This window comes from Miscanthus floridulus, chromosome 7, assembly GCF_019320115.1.
Source record: "Miscanthus floridulus cultivar M001 chromosome 7, ASM1932011v1, whole genome shotgun sequence".
Taxonomy (NCBI): domain Eukaryota; kingdom Viridiplantae; phylum Streptophyta; class Magnoliopsida; order Poales; family Poaceae; genus Miscanthus; species Miscanthus floridulus.
This window is the reverse complement of record NC_089586.1, coordinates 95,087,626-95,108,156: the sequence shown is the minus strand read 5'-3', so window position 1 is coordinate 95,108,156 and position 20,531 is coordinate 95,087,626.

Genomic DNA, 20,531 nt, shown 5'->3' with positions numbered 1-20,531 from the left:
CTTCCACTAGACACTAAGTACCCTAAAAGAGAGCTAAACCGAGCAGTTCGGTCGAGCACATCCAATGGGAGAACTCGAAAAATCCATATTTTACATCCAGGATCCAATAATGAGTACAATCTTACAATACTTAGTCTATTTCATACAACATAGAGTCTCAGAAATCATTTATTATAATACCAGAGTTCAGAGTGCGATAATTTAAACCGCGGAAATAAAATAAACATATAGTGGTACGATATAAGGATCCGCTTGTGCCCACTAGAAGAATCCTCCACACAAGGCCTAACTTCTCAAGGTGCACCTGCAACAAGGGTAAACTAAACCCTGAGCACACAATGTACTCGCAAGACTTACCCGACTAGAGGATATATTTTCTGACTCTCAAGGAATATGATAGGCTTTATGGCTTGTGGGTTTCTTGTTTGCGGAAAGCAATACTAAAAGTGTGTTCTTAGATTATGAGCGGCCTTGTTTTATTCATTGTCATACATTCTAGGTAAGCACAAGTTCTAGATTCAAGTAAGGGTTGAGCAATCAGAGCCATTTTTCTATCTTTCATATGCCAGTTCTTACTATGGTGCCAGAGCATAGTCAAGCCGTACCGTCACGTAGAAACGGTGATTCGCGAATCAATGTGCCCAGCTGGATACCTCGAGACACACGCCCTGCTCGTAGCCTAAAAATTATACAAGCAGGACCAACCCACTACCCTCCTGTCACGAGATCTAGATCCCCGTCCAAACTGGGACTCCAAGCCCCCAACACCTGAGGCCTGGCCTCAGTGCGGTGCTTAGACCTCTAACCCCATAATCCACCTATAACAGTCGATCCGAAAAGAGCCGGAACCCATGACAAGAGAGAAACAAGTCTTCCTACTCCCATAAGCAAGTATGTGCTCGGGATAATAAGTCTGTGACTTGACCAGGGTCCATGCAACGAACAGTCCTTACTCGACACGGATAGGAAAAACAGTGCAACCAAGCTATACCCCATGGCCACGGGACACACCCTGTTACACCCGCCAATACCTATACCACATCCCTGCCCGGTCACCATTTTCCTTTCTTTCATTTTTATTATGAGATCATTATAATATTAATCGCCTGTTGTGAGTAACGACAGGTTACCCATGCTACCGATAAACCTTAGCAAAGCACTACTCGAACCTACACTAGTAGGACTCATAGGTATATATATATATATATATATATATATATATATATATATATATATATATATATATATATATATATATATATATATATATATATATATATATATAAGCACTACTCGAACCTACACTAGTAGGACTCATAGGTATATATATATATATATATATATATATATATATATATATATATATATATATATATATATATATATATATATATATATATATATATATATATATATATATGCATGTGGGTATCATAAAATTCCTGCAACGTAACTGCATCACATACAGATAGGTAAAAATTATCGAAAATACGGGTTATGCACCGGGGCTTGCCTTGGGCAGGTGCAGTGTCAATGGTGTCAGTCACGGGCGGCTCCTGGAACTCCTCTGGCACGAAGATCTCCTCATCGTACTCTTCGATGATCTCCTCGTACTCCTGATCGTCGACGGTCACGAACTCCACCAGGTCGTTCCCTACATGCATGCGATAACGATGCAATATTTAGTATTTAGGCAACAACAACTCTTAAAATGCAATTACACCTGCTAAGCTACTAAGCTAGCCCTAATGACCAAGATATCAAGCTATCTACCATCTTCATCAAGCGAGATATCAAACTCATCTTATACGTGCTTCATTTTACAAATCAATATTATGCTTTCATTCCTACTAGTTATTAAAGGAGATCTAGCAACCTTAGCCAACAGTATATTCTAAGGCTACAAAAATTACAGCCAGCACATAAACATACCATGACACTACTGTAAAATTTTTATGATCAAAGCTATTACCAATTTGCCACCAAAATTTCCTACAATTATTATCCTAATAATATTAAGGCTTTCCAAACGATTTAATATACCTTGGCATCACCATAGAAACATATAAACCATTTATACGGTCAGGTAGATCATGAATTTAGGAACTTAACTAAAGTGGTTTCACAATTTTTAGACATCTACACAAATCGCTACCAAATATCAAAGTTTAGCTAAAAACTAAATTACCAAAGCATTACTAAAATCCCTAGAAAAAAAGGAAAAACCAATTCCTCTGCGCGGCCCGCACCAGACGGCCCACCCGTGCGCAGCGCGCGCGCACGCGCTACCCAACGCGCTAGGCGGCCCACAACGACGCGGCCCACATGCGGATGCGGCCCCGACGGGGGAGCCCCCATGCGCGCTGGCGAATACGCAAATTAGCCCCCGTGCTAACTGCTATTGACACGACTATGGTTGCACTATTCCCGCAGACAGTGGCTTAGCAAGAACACCCTCGCCTTCTCCTGCCTTTGCATCGGGGAGGTCCCCGACGCTCCTTCGCACGCCGGTGCGGCGTTGACCGGCACTGGTCGGCTACGCCGGCCAACGGGGAGCCTCTACAGCATACATAAGAGGGAGATGCTCACCTACAGGTCAACGTGAAACACAGGGCAGTGATTCGAGGACTAGACACGGAGTTGGGCGGCTTCCCCACGACCGCGACCAACCTGCAGAGATGGCGTCGGTGTTCCGGTGAGCTGAGGCTCTAAAGGAGTGGCCGAGGTGGCAGATGAGCTCTAGTGACTCACCTCAGACCTGACCATGGTGACGGTTTGGCTAAAGACAGTCAGAGCGGTGATGGCCACGTGCGCCTGAGCAACTTGGCGGCGCACCGTGACGGCACGGCCACGCCAACGACATCTAGGCGACGATAGGGGTTCCAGGGTGGTGTGCAGCGTGTAGGGTAGGTCGAGGCAAAACTGCCGGTGTGCTCGGTTAGGCTTGCGATGCACGGCTAGAGGGCAACCGAGGTCACGGCCGAGCTCAGCCTTAATGGCCCGGTGCCAGACAAACTCCAAAATTGGAGCTCGGTTGTGTGCGATGCGAAGCGAGGTGGGGACGGGTGGCTAGGGTACTAGCCTGCGAAGCGGTGTGCAAGGCGAATTGGGCCAAGGTGGCTCCACCATGCTGCAAAAGAACAGCGTGGGCCCGACGGCCATGGAAGAAGGGGAGGGAGGAGGGGTCAGTGCTCGGGTCACCTCCGGGTTGGCTGCCTAGGGCCGACGCGGTCGGGGCGGCACGCGCACAGGAGACACGCCAAGACGTGTGTGGGCGGTGAGGGAGTGGCACGCGCGAGCAGCGGCCGGCTGGCCAGCAGTAGCGCTGGGCTAGGGCATGGATGCGACGTCGAGTTGACCCCAACGAGCGCAACGTGGGGGGGGGGGGGGGCAGCGAGGGGACAGGGGCTGGCTGCGGCCAACCTCGGCCGAGCCAGGATGGACAGGGCCAGCCCAGCGTGGCAGCACGGCCAGGCGCACGACATCGGTGGCCCACGAGGTGACCGCGCACGCCGAGGCCGACAGCCGAGACAAGTGTCCGTGCACGATTTTTAAAGCCCGCGTACCCACTAACCAAGCTTGAATCGAGCTCATCCAACTATACAATACCCGAGAGGGTACCTAGGGCTAGCTACCAGGGCTAAGCCACGGCACCATCTACTAACAAATTCAAGCAAAATAAATTCCCGAACATGGCCTGGTCAAGCTGTTTTCAGACTTGAAAATCACTCTAAGTCTTGGGCTAATTTTTGTTGCAAGTTCAATCTTCGAGCAACTAGAACTATCAGCTAGCAATAACACCTTGCTAAGACAAATGTTGCATTATCATCTACAAAGTTGCATTAACTTTGTAATTTCTTTTTTAATTGTTGCCTTCTTGTCGGGTGAGAATCGTCGTAGCCGTTGCTTCACAGGCTTGAAGCCTTCATTGATATCAATTCTGTGCTGAGCCAACTCTCTTGGGACACCTGGCATGTCGGCCGGCTTCTAAGCAAAGATATCTTTGTTGTCCCGAAGAAAGTTGGTGAGCTCGAGTTCCTATTTTGCCGAGAGGTGTGCACTGATGGTTGCCGTCTTGGAGGGATCACCGGTGCCTAGGTCGATTTGCTTGACGTCGGCTTCTTTTGGTGGTGCGAGGATGCTCAGCCTCTTAGCCAGGATCTCTAGTTCTTCTGGGTTCATTTCTGTAGCAATAGTGGCTATTTCTTCCCTTTCGCTGGCGGCTTGTGCCTTGGCCGCAATTTGAATTGCCTGAACATCGCAGTCGAAGGCACGCTTCAGATCACTTCAGAGAGAAAGAACACTGTTGGGACCTGGCATCTTAAGCAATAGGTACAGGTAATGTGGTATCGCCATGAACTTTGCTAGTGCTGGACGTCCAAGGATGGCATAATATGATGATTCGAAAGTCTGCAACTTCAAATTTGATAAACTCAGTATGGTAGTTTGAGGGAGTCCCAAAGTAACTGGTAGAGTGATTTGTCCAAGTGCATGGCTGCCTTGCCGGGTACTATCCAATAGAAAGGGACACTTGTTGGAGTAATCATCCCGACGAGTTGTAGTCCCATCTTCCTTAGTGTTTCTGAAAAAATGATGTTGAGTCCGGCTCCCCCGTCGATTAGCACTTTTGTGACGGTCATACCAATGATAGTTGGATCTAAAACCAGTGGGTAGTGGCCGACGTTCCCTACACTAGTCCATTGATCTTTCCTTGAAAACTGGATTGGATACTGCGACCAATTGAGGTATCTTGGAGTAGCCGGTTCTACTGCCATGATGGTCCATAGAGCTAGCTTGTCTTGATGCTTGCTTCTAGAACCCGGGATCCCGGAAAAGATCACTGCTACTGTCTCCTTGGATTTTTGGAATCTCTTATCTTCATGGTTGTCTTCATCTTTTTTCTGATTGTCTTCTTTGTTGTCCCCCTTATTATCTTTTCTCGTGTATCGATTAATGAAGGTGTGTAGCAATCTCCGATGGTGTGATTTCCTTTAGGGTGCCGATGGGTGCTCTGCTTCTAATCTCCTTTGGTTGTTCGACTCGGTTGCTTTGAGTATGGTCTCTTCTACTTTCTCTGTTGTGACTTCCGCTTGGCCCAAGTCTCTCGAAAGCGGGCTTTCTTTGATTTTGATCTTCCTGTCTATGAGATGTTGACCTGGCGGGTAGCCTCGAGTGGGTCCTTCCATCGTGTGTTCTTAAGGCCATTGATCGGAGAATATCCCGGAGCTGTTCTTGTTCTTCATTGGGATGTGAGATTGCTCCGAGTTCTTCTAGTGCTTCTCGGATCCTATTGTAGGGTATTTTTGTCGTGCGTCCTTCTTCGGCTTCTTGCTCTGATTTTCTTCTATTGTACTCGGCCAGATCTGACTCATATCTGATCCAAGCTTCTTTGCGCTGCCTGGCATGGCGTTGGCGTCCTTGTTTCAATTTGTTTCTTCTTTCTCTGGCTTGTTTCTGGCTCTCGGTTTCACCATCGTGCCACTAGGTAAAGGGTGATATGTTGGATTCGGATTCATCCGATGACCTGATGTTGGGTGCTTCTGGAGGGGCCAATGGTGATCAGCGACGGCGAACCATGAATACTTCTCGTGCGTGAAGTGTTCTGTTATTGATGTCGGCTTCCACGCTTGTCAGAGTTGTTGAGAACTTCATTAGAGGCTTCAGGGTCGTAGATTGAGTCTCCTTCTTGGTAGGGTAGAACCATTGTCGTTGTCGTGTCGACTAGCAGGGTACTGTTATCCTCAGGAACAGAGCCTGGCCAGTGGACGATGCAGTCTTGAGATGTTATAGTTAGCACGAGGCCTTCCTGAGCTCCTTTTAGTGGCATTTTTAGCACCGGATCGATAGATCTTTCGAGTTGTGCCTGATAAGATGTTGCCATGTTATGGAGCCCAAACGGAAAAGGACCCGACTTCTTGAAAGAACTCTGAATGTTCTCCGAGTTGAATTCTTGATAGGTTGATACCGCGTTCCGGAGCCCCGTCGGAAAAGAACTCGGACTATTGTGGAAAGAACTCAGGTAAGGCTCCATCTCGGATGCGGAACCTGAGCCTGAGTGGGATGCGGTTGGCCACGAAGTCTGAGTCGGATCAGACATCACGGGCTGCGTGAGTCTTCCGGTGAGTTGATATATCGTAGTCGTCGAAATAGCGAGATCTTCATGGCGATCTAAATCTTCGAGGAGACGGTTTTAGAGCTTGCCGTCGTCGTCCGCCTCACAGATCCATTATCCGAAGATGAAAGTTGATCCTGTTGAGAATATCATGTTGTCGAGGTCCACCGAGCTCTCGGATGCAAATCCGCCGAAAGCCCCTACCTGGCGCGCCAGTTGTCAATGTTTTACCACCGATAGCCTGCCACGGGGGTACCCGGGACAGTTGTTCGGGCTTCGGCGTATGCAGAACTCGGCGGTTAACGTAAGAGACAGTCGATTTATCCTGGTTCGGGCCCTCGACCGTGATCGAGTAATAGCCCTACGTCCAGTCGGCGTTAGCCTTTTGCGTTGGATTGATTGGTATATGTTCCAATTGTCCTTAGACCTTCTCCTCTGGACTTTTTACTTTCTATCTTACTGATCTAAGGAGCCTTACCCTCCTTTATATAGTCCAGGAGACAAGAGTCCTAGTCGGTTTACAATGTAGAGTCCTAGTAAGATTACAGGGTAGTACTACTACTAGGATTACATGAGAAGATATCCTAGTTAGACTAGATCTTCTCTCTTCCTTGCGGGGTATCCCATGGATCCCGCATCGACAACTTCTTATGTCTTCCAAAATCCAAAACATGGACATAGGAAGATCCAAAGATCATACAAATTTGATGGATTAAAAAAATAGATGACGCTGAATCCATTTGTACAAGAACCAATCGAAAAGATGAAGTAGATATTTAACTAAAATTCTTCAAAGTTGTATATGTGGTTTAGTTTTGTTTGAATTATAGAAGCATCAAAACAGTCCTAAAAATCTGTGAAAATTCATTAGAATTCAAATTTAACATCTATGTATGAAATTAATTTCCATCATAATTTCTGTTCAAAAATTTTGAAGTTACTTAAGAAGGTGTGTCTTCCAATTTAATTTTTTAATTTGAGTTTAAATTACGATTGCATTTACTTATGCAATGGACATGATTAAATGATACACATGATGCTGGATTAGGGTTCATTAACATGCAATACAAATTTGCATGTTACAAATATTTGTAAATCTTAAATTAAAAATCCTCTAACTTGACATATCTTTTGAGTCTCCTTAGTGCTTTAGGACTTCGAAACAAAACTGAAATGGGGGGGGGGGGGGGGAATGTGAAACCACCCATAATTCATGTTAGCCTACATATCAAGAAGGGACATTTGTTCTGGGATAACCGCATCGAAAAGGTCTTAATTCTTTCTGAACACAGCAGACATGCTGTTTGACATGAACATTCCGATAAAGGAACAGAACTAGTGCTGGGCATGGGATGTTGCACATCACACAGACCATTCGCTGCTCCTAGTCTGGCCCCAATTTGGATTCAGGATTCATGTGAAATTTATAGGAAGTTCTAATAAAATTCAAATATAGGATCAAAGGTGCCGCCGAATGCACATCACCCCACTCATCAGGAAAATCATGTAGTTCACGGATGATTCACAGAGTAATGAAGTTCAGCCACATCAAGTCTAAGTCTCCGCAATATGAACAAAATTGTTACTCTAAACAGCACGGCAGTCATCATCACAAAACTGCTAAAATAAATATCGCCATGACGTCACAGAAACAGCTGATGACCTTGGTACGGTGTACAAATAAACTTTGATACAAATGATTCATGGAAGTACTAGCCTACTAGGTTCAGCCAGTCAGCACCATTTCTGATCATTCTCCATGTTTTTACAACAAAAAATGTCAGGCAAGATATGGCTAAATACCATGCAGGTTTTTCACATGGTTGTTCAAGCCATGGAACATATAAACAATCATTTGAAGCTCCTCATGGCCTCTCTTCCTTTGCAGCTCCTGTCGGGGCTTCCTCCCCCTTACTCTGCTCCACCATACTTCCTCCCACATCTACACATTTTCGATAAATATGGTCAGCTGAGTCATGAAATGAACATAACTTGTAGGGGTGTATAGCGGAAAATGGATGGAGACAGCCAGTCAAGGTTGAAATGGTTTTCAAGGGCAAAACTACTTTTTCTCTTACATATGTAGAAGATTTCTTATCATTGAGTAGACCTCAAGATCATGAAAGTAGATCACCAAGGAAAGAAGAAAACCACATGACCTGACCAGAAAAAAACTACTTGATAGACCCAGGACTCTTCGCAACATGTATACAAATCGACATAAGCTGTGACTTATTGCGGCTGCAGCTACAACGCAAGCATGAAAGGCAACGATAAATCTAGTTGCTGTCTAGGTCAATTTTCAGAGTGGATTATTCTTGATGGGGCTTGAAAAGGTCGTACAGTATTTATAGACTCTGATTAGAAGAACTGGCTAAACATACCACTATAACAAATGCCATCTAAAGTGCTAAAACCAAAGGCTGCTCTGCCATATGCTCTTCAGAGCTTCAAGATACAAATGTTCTATTAACAGGATTCCAATAGTTAGATAACCCACATAATAGAATCTCCAGTTCTGCATTGTAGTTCTAATACATGTCCATCTTGAAGCATGGATCCAGGAACAGGTTCCTCCCCAAGACCCCAACTAGTGAATCACTTGCCTACCACTACATCTCTTCCTTTTGAATCCTGAGCCAAGCTCGAGCATATGATTGGGCCACGTCGCCTATATTTCTTAACCGTCGGATTCCCCGAGCCACTGTCGATCGAGTCGTTGATCTGGCCGTCCAGCTTGGCCCGCACAAAGCCTTTCGCGAACCCTGTGCCCTCCGTCGCCCGCGACAACTACGCAAGCGCTAGCTCACCACCGCACGTGAGGTGCCTTCTCCGAGCGTGCGCTGGGACGGGGCAAGCCCTCACAGAATCCTCGCCAACCTGCTCGGGTGGTCCTCGTCCCGTCGACCCGGCGCTCGCGAATCGCTAGTTCCGGGTTCCGGGGGGCGGGGCCATCCGGATGGGCTGCGAAAGCGGGCGCGCTGGCCGCGGCGTCGGGGAGGAGCAGGGCCACGGCAACAATCAGGCTGATGCTACCCACGCTGGTGCCGCTTGGCGGCAATGGTGCCAGGACGAGATTCAATCGAAGCTAATGAGGCCCAGAACGCCGGGAGGACTGCTTTGGCAATGGCACAGGGTGAGCGTCAATCAAAGTTGACGAGGAGACCCCATTCCAACAATCCCTCTTTGTGTGTTCATCCCTTTCCTGTTTCTCATGCGTAGATTTACCTCTCCTCGATGATGCTTGGTTGCGTGCTGAAGTTTTCCAATACACGTTTTCAGAGATGGATTCCAATCAGTCTAGGTCTAGGTGGACGGTGGCTCCAGTCAATTTAGTGGTGCATTGATACATCAATTTGGGTGGAGATTGCTCCAGTCAATCTGCAGCTGCGTCGAGTGCTGCCCTCAGCAGAAACCACATTGAATCAGAACAGAACAAGAAATTAATTTTTCATTGACGTGTTGGTCAATGGGATAAACACTATGCTTGATCGCTAAGTTTTCTTATCCCATTTTACATCACACAAACATGAATTGTCCCCATTATACATAATAATAAAGATTTATCTTGAGTTAGAATTCACTAAGATTGTGAAAAATCATTGTGTGTCAACTCTGAACTGGACAAAGTTAACTGAAAAAATCATTGTTGTATTATCCTACAGCTAATTGGAGAAATTTATCTAAACAGATAATACAGCACGATATATGTTGAGGTTTAAGCATCATATAAAGAAATAAGCCAACATCATGAGGTCTAGACATCATATTAAAAAAATAAGTCAAGGAAATTATGTGAGCAGCATATTAAAAGTTTATTGTGAGAAGTATAGCTTTGCTTTATGACTACATCATAGAACTAATCTTTCCATATAAGTATTTATGAAAATTTCCAATAATTGGGATGAAAGTTTCAGCTCAAAAAAAGGAAATTTTATACTCTCCTTTCCCATATTTACAGCGTAAATGTTTACCATATTTTAATAGAAGCCCGAAGCTCTAATTTAGAACAGAGATAACTACAATAGTTATATGCAACACATTTACTTTATCGGTTCATTCGTCGTAAAGAAAATTGTAATTTTCCTTGTACTTCGAGAAGTTTCTTTTGTTCTTGCAGTATAATAGTCTCTAAGCAGAAACAAGTTCAATATATTTTGTAATAATAAGAATGAATAGATGAATTTAAGTGATACTTTCCAAATTTGAAGAAAATAATATAACCTGGTTTGGTAAAACAAACATCCAATCTAATATTTTTTTACTAAAATTGAACGTAGGTTGTGGCCATTTTTGGAGGCATACAAGCGGCTACCAGAAATTCCTACTCCTGTATTAACAGGCCAGAATCATGTGGCAGTTCATTGAGAGGATGCCAAAGTGTACAATCTGCTACTACCTCCATTGTCTGTCACTTTAAAGTGACCCTATAGTTTAAAAAAAAGACTATGAAGGTGACAACCAACTCTCAATTGACCGATACAGTCTACCAAGTAAAGGCTTCTGTGGAAACTCCCTAATAAATGACGATACATGTTTCAAATGCATTTACCATAATTATTTAAAATAGAATGACAAAAAAGCCTACACAATGCATCAAGAGTTTTTTTTTCTCGAAACATGGACAATCATACCAAGTCACTCGATGCGCACTTGCTACCAACAACGTGCCTAATTTCAAGCCTTGTTGGAGCACAATTCTGCCTACAAGCTCGGTATTATATAATGTTACTATAGGGTTTAGCTTAGCGATACTAATTGCAGTATAACAGCTAAAAGCTCAGACAACGTCCTATTCGCGGACCGTTAATCAGCCACAAACAGTCCTCTCACAACAAATCAGCTACCGCCGGCTTATCTGCCGAACAACTCGTTATAGAAATGCGATTTGCTCAGTGTCTTGATCCGTCTCATCGGGTTGGAATCTATAATACATAATCTCTCAGAGTAGAGAGATTGCACCAAGATATAAAGAGTAAATATGATAAGACCACTACTTCTTCAGACAAAAGCTAACCGACACAGGACAAAGGCAGCATCGAAGGAACTAGGGAGAAAGTAAAAAACATATCTAGAGGAGCAACACACTACACACCCTTTGGTCAGTCATTGGACATTATCTTAATAGCAGCTGCAAGTCAAAATCAGATACTAGCAGAGAAAAAGAGTAAGCTCCGGATGGGAGGCAACACGTTGTGCTGTATAAAATCACCAGGCATTATTTGCACTCTCGTGTGTAGACGGATAGCACGATTCACTAAGCAGCACATTCCGTTGTTCTGGCAAGTACATGAAGTGCGCAACGATGAACGGCCTATCAGGTGGGGGCGGCAACGCCGGCAGTTTTTCTCAGCCATGGAACACCAGAGATAAAGGAGAGAATGGCGCACCTCATTAGCTTTGTTCTGACCGAACTTCATTGGAGCTTCGTTCATCACTTCGTTTTCATCATCTGAAGATCAGAAGCTGCAGCTCGATATCCAGCTTCTGCAGATACAAAACACCATGAAAATTTGCATGAATATCACATAATGGCTTTTGTCAGACCCCCGAGTCGATCTCAAGGAAACAGGGGGGTTGCCCTCCTTCTTCAGCAGCCTCGGCCACCACTTGCTATCAGCCTTCTTCAGAAGGTAGCGTACGTCTTTGACTCCAACTATTTTTTTTTATCTCCTGCAAACAGCAAAACCTATATAATCAGAATGTAGTATGTACCCAGAAGGTAGAACCAGTCAACAATTAAACCAACCTCAAGGTTAATAGCGTCAAATAGCTCGAGGTCAAGCTCGTATGGCATGTCATCAGCTCCCATTGCAGAGAAGTGAAAATGGCCCTCAGGCTTCCAAATCCAGCATAATATCCTTTGCCTCAGGCAACTCAACTACTATGAACAGCTTGTCAAAGCTTTGAGACCACTTAGTGTTAGGATGGGGGCTGCAATGATAAACAACATGAAATTCATGGACATAACCATCGTGTAATTCCTTTTAATTGCTCAAGGACTAAGGCACATCGAATATTGGCTAAAACATACCTTCTCTTCTTTTCTTCTGCAGGAACCAGAGAAAAGTCAAAAAGTCAGATAACATGTAACACCATTGAAATTAAAAAAAGCAGCAATAAACATCACTTACTGTTATGAAATGAGACGAAGCTGACTGGGTTCAGTTCTGGAATCTTGGTTCCAACATGTTTCTCACTTGGCGTTCTTAAACAAACCATTAACGAATCTGACTTGTTTTGGAACAGTCCTTCCGGAATCGATGAATCAAAACTGATCCACAAGTCTCTCTTGGCAGTTTTAGATATGGTTCTGTGCTCGACATTTAAGATAATCATTCTTACAGTTCTCACTGTCTTCACTAGTCTCCTCAATTCTGCAGTCCTTCATACATTTTCAAGATCTTACTTCTAGCTTCAGACTGAGATTCCTTCATCACAATAAAAACCTTGGACGGTCTCAATGCTGTAATAATGTGGGACCAATATATCTGCTTTATCCTTTTCTTCAACTTCTATCTTTGGTTGCAAGTCAGAGGACTTAACTGCTGCGAGTCTAGAGGAGGACTTGACTGCTGCGAGTCTAGAAGACTTGACTGCCTTGACTCCTCCCTTACTGCAAGAAATAAGAGTGATTAGTTTCAAAACTAACTGTACCAAGAAAAAGAAAGAAAGAGACCAATTAGGGAGCAACTTATACCATTAATGTTAACCAAAAGGTTAGGAATAAAATTAATAAAACCATTGAGGTAAAGAATAAAATTAATAAAACCATTTGAGGTAAAGATTTTAGTTTCTTACTTTTCTTAATCAAACTGTTGAAGGAGCCTTGTTTTTGCGTGAATTTTAAACAGCGGCTTCCCACTAAGGTAACTTTTCACCATTTTCAGAAGGCTTCGGAGGTCCACATTAGTGTCAGGTTCTTCTAACTTCATTACCCTCATCAAGACATCAACCCAAAACATCTTCTCCCTTTGCTGCCATTCGGGGATCAAACTTGTGTAATACCTCCTCATATACTTTAGCAACTTCAAAAGATCAGCATTCCTATCATCTAGATCAATTCGATGAGCTCCCCAAAGTGTATTGAACACTAATTGACCAATCTGAACAAAACTTCAAAGGGGTGCAGATGTAAACCCAATCTGATACCTTACCTCTGAGAAGTAGACAACATCGCCATTGCTTCTGCTTCGATAGAATCCTCGCATGGATAATCTTTGATAACAATACTCGATAATATCTCACTAGTGCTCGTCCATATAGCGATGCATATCGAAGCTTTACTGTTCTTCTGTTATTCTGGATCCTCAAGAACAGATGCATCACCACTCTCCCTTATATAGCGGGGAGCCATCAAAAGTGATCCACGCTTATAGAGAGTAGTCCCGAATGAGGCACCTAAGGAGTTATCCCAATCCTCAATTACCAAACATCCTTTTTCACTTAGGAATCCAAGAAGATGCTCCAATATAACTCTGTCATGTTTATCATCGCCTCCATCAAGTCGATACTTGTCAAATACTTAGCATCTGTTACATGTTTCTTATACTCTTCAAGCAACTTGATGCCCTATGGTCACTGAGAGAATAAGGTGATAAAAGAACACGTGCAACTAGTGCAGGTCTAATTTCTCGTAGTTATAACTTCTTTAACATTTCCTTCGACTGGTGTTTCTTGCACTCTTGTAAGACATGTTGCAGTAATTCTTTCAAATAGCTTGCACTTAAGTTCTGGAGGTTACCCTCAAGGCATGCAATCTTGTCCACGACATCTTCTATGCCGGATGACATTTCATCCTGAGCACTCTCGCATTCCTCTACTGACAACAGGTTAATCCCTTTTGTCACTGGATCTGAAAATGTGCTTAGCAACCGCTTTGTTGGCTGAGTTCCCTATGAATAGACGAAGGTAAAGTAAATAAACAACAAGAAACATATCAAATAGGGCTATCTATACGGTAGGTAAAACAGGATTAAGTTTTTTCAATTCCGAATATTGTGTGAAATTTGACCATAAATAAAAAAATACACCTATGAGTTCTGATCGATCTTAAGCCTAAAAGTTCTATGAGTAATTCTAATCGAAAAGCAAATAGCAAATAGATAAATGAAAAATCTCATTAAACGACTTCAGTTGCAATTAAGGATTCATATAGGAGTTGTCTATAGAAACACTCCGGGTGTTTTGGGAGGATCCTACACCTGAATTTTTAACCAACACAAACTGAGATAAATGTCTTAGATTAGATCCTACATGGGAGTAATGGAACAAAATCAGGTGCTATTAGGGACTACAAACACCCGAATTTTTAATTACACCACCCATACTTGAAAATTACACCCAAATATCTAGTGTAACTCTGATATAAATTGATTGTAACTAAGGTGCAAGTAGAAATTCAAGTGTTGGAGATTCAAGCAACACACTAATTCTCCTTTATCTCAGATAGTTACCTTCTTGAGCACTAATCTCAAAGTCATCTGAGACACAAAAAATTCGAGTGCCCAAAGTCCATAAAACATACGAGTGTCTTTTAGCAATTCCGATATATATATCTATGATATACAGGAAAAACTAAGTTACATGAATGCAACATCAGGATAAAATCCAAAAGTTCATTGTGGGATAAAGAAGTTCACAAGGTGTAAAAAATATCTATGATCAGAGAATAGAACTTACCATCATGTTTAACTGCAAATGACGCCTGATCCTTATCACCGGACAGTGAGGCGCCAGGAGATGGCGGCCAGTCCATGGTGTGCCAGGCCCAGCAGGAAGACGAGGACAAGGGCCTGTGGAAGTTGAAGAGGAGTCCCACCGAAGGAGAGACGGGTGGTGTCGCCGGTGTCAAAACCGTGGCCGGCAGGCAGAAGGCCAGCAGATGGAGGGCCTCCACCGGTCAGCAACGGAACAGTGCGGCACGCTGGCGGCCGGAGGTGAGGTACCGCCGTTTTTCTCAGACGAGTTATGTAATTAATTTTTTAATTAATATCCGAAAACCCCTTACAACGTCCCATAAAACATCGATGTGACACTCAAAAACTTTTCACCCTGAACTAAACGGAATACATGTGATCCACCGGACAATAAATGTTATTCCCCACATATAACAATATTGAAACGTTACCTGTCGCGTGAGACATGACATCAGCAAAATCACAACACATCAGTAGCTTAGTACTAGTACGTACTGGTTCGGAAGCGATTTGATTTCTCCCAACCGGATCCATGGAAACGAACTCGGGGATCATCAGTCACGGGGTTATGCAGTATGCCCTCAGTGTGATGTGCGATCACAACATCACTTCTCCGTTGCGTGTTTTCTCACCATGGAGCTGAAGATCTTTATTTTTTTCCCCCGAAAGCAACGAATATACTGTGGTCGGTTAAATCAGGAAGAGGAAGCAGGGCACCAAAGGTGCCGAACAGAGTCATACAAGCCCTCGGGCAAGGCACTTAGGCCAAAGGGGAGAGAGAAACCGAGAAAAGGAAAACAAGATCCAAGTACTAGCTGATGATGCCCAAATGCGATACCGAAGTCTAATATATCTCCTCTCTGCATGATGATGGCATATATAGGAAGTTCATGGAGAGACGTACGGCATTCAAAGGTCAATCGGGGCCTGGTTTAGATGAGTGTTAGGAATCAGTATTTGATACTGTAGCACTTTTGTTTGTATTTGATAATTATTGTCCAATCATGGTCTAAATCGTTTGCTACATGGCCTGGCGTGATGGAGGAGGGACGTCACACGCATATCCTCGTCAGCGCGCGCTTTTCGGACCATCACATGCCAAATTGCAAATGCTATGTCTTTGTTCTACGACTCTTTCGTTCTCCATCCATGTCGAATGCACCGGCGGAATGACACGGTGTCCCTGGCCGCGCTCAGCATGCATCTTATAGCGAATGAGTGATGTAAGTACATCACTGTGCACCCTAGTCACGCGCCGTAGAAGGACGTGCGATCGAGAATCGAGATGCCCAAGGTTGTATTCGTTCGCAGAGATACGTGCACTGCACCTTCTTAAAGAAAAAGCCGGTTGCATTGGCGGGAGAAAAGCAAACACACAGCACATACATGCGAGCCTCCAGGCTCGCACCCCTTACCGCTGTCCGCTACGTATAGCAGTACTAGAGACATGCAGCGACATAGCATCCAGTCCAGAATGTGACCCGACGGCTCTACTTCAGCATGCAACAGTAAAAGTAACTAGTTAACGTGCAGTATTGCTAGAGGAATAGTAACAAGTGTACGTGTCGCCACCATTTCCACCCTCCTGATATGGCTCCTACGTGTGATCTTTCCATGCTGCACACGTCCTTTTTTTTTTCTTTTACCCATCGGAAGGAATCTGCTTGGGATTGGTGGCACTGACATGTCACCCTTGTCCAGTTACATATAGTTTTGCACGTGGCTACATATTTTCGAAAAAAGAAATCTCACACATAGCTTGTATATGGCATTCAAATGGTGACGAATGAGGCCCCAATTAAGCTAACCGTGAAAAGCCGTAACGTTGCATATGCATCTCTTTCTTGAGTTGAGTAATACATGCGTCGGTCACGTGGTTGTTCCCTACGACGATCGCACACAAAACATTCATCATCCATAGAGCATCGCAGTTTTCAAACCCAAATTTTCAAGTTTTGCATTCCACGCCATTCGGAACATACAGCAAAACATAATGGGTGCCTCTCTCGTGTTTGGTGTACAGATTACTTCCATCTTCTTAGTAGGCAGTCCTATTGCAACAAGACGTGCTTTAGTTTTACCTTCCTCTGCTCTGGCTCCCGTGCTTGTGCTTCTTCAACATCACCGTATCAGCGTATGGGGGGTCCAGAAAGGTTTGTCGATTCCTGAGCCTTTATAATCTGGAGGGAGGAAGTAGAGTAAAACTCGCATTTGGTTTAAAACGCTACGCTATGGAGGGAGGGGGGCTTGTGTGGCAGCTGATCATGTGACTTACATGCCAAAAGGTGACCTAGCACATGCCATTTCCGTCCTACAGTAAATACATTTGTTTTACTGTTTTACCGGTGCCCATCAGTTTGACCAAACGTCTGAGGGTAGGTAAGGAGCCCCACCCCTGCACCGCCGGTGGCCACCCCGGCCCCGCGTCCACCAAGCCCTCGCCTCCGGCCGCCGTGGCCCCGGCGCCCCCTCCCCAGCGCCCAACCACCCCCCACTTCCCCCTTCCCCTGCCATGGAACGGGGTTCTCCTTCCCGCTGCTCCTGGGCGGATGAGGTTGACGAAGCTCCCTCAACCCCGATGCTGACCCCTTCGTGGCCTCCCCTAGTTTGGGGGGGAGGTTACGCTTCTCCGACTCCGAGGCCTCGTCTAATGACCTCGATGCGCCTCCACCGTGAAAGGTCCAATATGGCTAGAGGGAGGGGTAAATAGCCTATTAAAAATTCTACAAAGCACTAAGCAACTTTGTTAGATAATTAAATAGTGAATCTTTTTGCACTAGCTCTAACAAAGGCTGCAAACCACCTATCCAACAATTCTAGTGATTATGATCTCTATGGCACACACAAGAGCTATGTCACTACTTAGCCTAGCTAGAGAGCTACTTTACAACTAAGAAGCTAAACTACTCAACTAGCTACACTAGCAAAACTAACTCTACACAAGTATACTAGGAATGTAAATACAAGAGATAGAGTGAGTTTCACCTAGCCTTCGGGATCACCAATGAAGTCCAATGAATGAGCCAATCACCAAGAATGGAATCAATCAATCACAATATCAACACATGGGAGACAACGATTTTTATCCCGAGGTTCACGTGCTTGCCGGCACGCTAGTCCCCGTTGTGTCGACCAGCACTTGGTGATTTGGTGGCTAATCGGCACCACACCGAGCTCAACACTTGAGCACCACAAGAATCTACCACAAGTGAGGTAGCTCAATGACACGAGCAATCCACTAGAGTGGCTTTTGGCGCTCTGCCGAGGAATAGGCCCATGAACCCCTCACAAAGATCACCGGGTGTGGCCAAGAACAATCACCAACACTTGCCAACACCTCCAAGCTGCTCCAAGCCATCTAGGTGGCGGCAACCACCAAGAGTAACAAGAAAACTGCAGCCAAGTCAACCACCAAGTGCCACTAGATGCAATCTCACAAGAAAATGCACTTGAATTCACTCAATGTCACTTTGATTCGCAATCTCAAGCAAGCAGATGAGTAGGAGAGGTTTTTCTTAGCTCACTAGAATGTATTGCCAATGAAAATGTGCAACAGTACCTCTCCAAGCCGGCCAAGGTCTTATTTAGAAGCCCCGAGCCATCTCCCATAATGGATCGGCGGGCAAGCGTCCGAACCGAGGGGTCTAACATGGATATTATATATATTAATATGATATATAATATCTACAGATTAATCTAGTATACGCAACGCCGTGTTTACACCTTTTTTGTCCCGTGAACTATAAAGGAGTTAACTACTGGTTGAATAGAATTTTTTGTTATATAGATCATATAAAAATGCGGTATGGTGGTATGCCGTTACTTTTCTATTATTTATTTATTTATCTCATTTTGAATCAGACTCTCTATATGCATGGGTGCGGATCGTCTAACATGGACATTATATATTTTGATATTATATATAATATCTACATATTAATCTAGTATATGCAACGCCGTGTTTACACTTCTTTTGTCCCGTGAACTACAAGGTGTTAATTACTGGTTGAATAGATTTTTTTTTGTTATATAGGTATAGATCATATAAAAATGCGGTAAGGTGGTATGCGGTTACTTTTCTATTATTTATTTATTTATAATCTAGATAGTTTTCTATTATTTATTTACTAGCAAATATGTCCGTGCGTTGTAACGGGAGAAAAAAAAGGCTATCAAACATTTATGATAGAAACTTATCTATTTTTTGTTTTATCTTTTCTATAAATTCTAAAGCTACAGTTTATTTACGATGACGTACTACAACACCAATAATATATAAGCTAATGTTGGCAATGATATCATAATGCCTTATTAAGTATGTATCAAATATGAAATACAATCTTAATAGTTTTCTTCTTCTGTCGTAAAACACAAACATATTTACTTATAAAGATATCATATCATAACTTTAATTTCATACTATACATACGTTGGTACGGTTAAACGTCTAGTTCCTTGTGACTTCTTTGTGGGCTTATAAAATTTTGTAATTCTATTTTTATTATAGTCGGCAAGGAGTTAATTGTCAACATGTTAATGATTGATTTGTTTGCTGATAATTACAATAAAAGACCTCTATAGATTTTCCACATGGTAGTCCTTGTCGTGTATTCCACCGGTACATGCATAAAGTTCTTAGCCATATTTATCTAGACTAAACTAGTTAGCAAAATGTTAAGGATTTTACGATTTGATTAGTTGGATCATTGGTTATATCTGTAATAAGATATACTCTATCCATCTAGTAATATAGTGCATTCTATCATTCAAAATTTATCCTAAAATATAATGCATTCTAAAGGACAAAAACCAGTTTTGCATTAAATATTTTTCATTTATGAACCAATTACTATGAATCACGTTGACGGTAGTGTCTGATTTGAAAATAAAATGAGGGTACAAGCGTCTTTTATGTTCTTTCTTAAATTTTTCTTAAAATTCTTAGAATGTACTGTATCATAGGACGGTGCGAGTAAGCTTTATTTTAGTTTAAACCACAACAATAATTTACTCCATCAATAATTTAGTGTGGAAAATATCTATTTATTAAAGAAAAAGATCAAGTGTTCAAGTATCATAACATTTTTTTTGTTATTAGTTTTTCATATTTATAGGGAAAAAAATTAAGAAAAAAATAATAATAAATAAATAAGGAAGAAAAAAGAAAAGCAAGCCCAACCAGAATCGGGAAAAAAACAAACGTAGAATTTACCACGCATATAATTCATAAAAGAACATATATATAGACAATACTGTAGTAGCATGTTGTGGCAGATTGATCGATTTAACACGCTTTCGGAGGCACTTGTCTTCCACTAGACACTAAGTACCCTGAAAGAGAGCTAAACCGAGCAGTTCGGTCGAGCACACCCAATGGGAGAACTCGAAAAATCCATATTTTACATCCAGGATCCAATAATGAGTACAATCTTACAATACTTAGTCTATTTCATACAACATAGAGTCTCAGAAATCATTTATTATAATACCAGAGTTCAGAGTACGATAATTTAAACCGCGGAAATAAAATAAACATATAGTGGTACGATATCAGGATCCGCTTGTGCCCACTAGAAGAATCCTCCACACAAGGCCTAACTTCTCAAGGTGCACCTGCAACAAGGGTAAACTAAACCCTGAGCACACAATGTACTCGCAAGACTTACCCGACTAGGGGATATATTTTCCGACTCTCAAGGAATATGATAGGCTTTATGGCT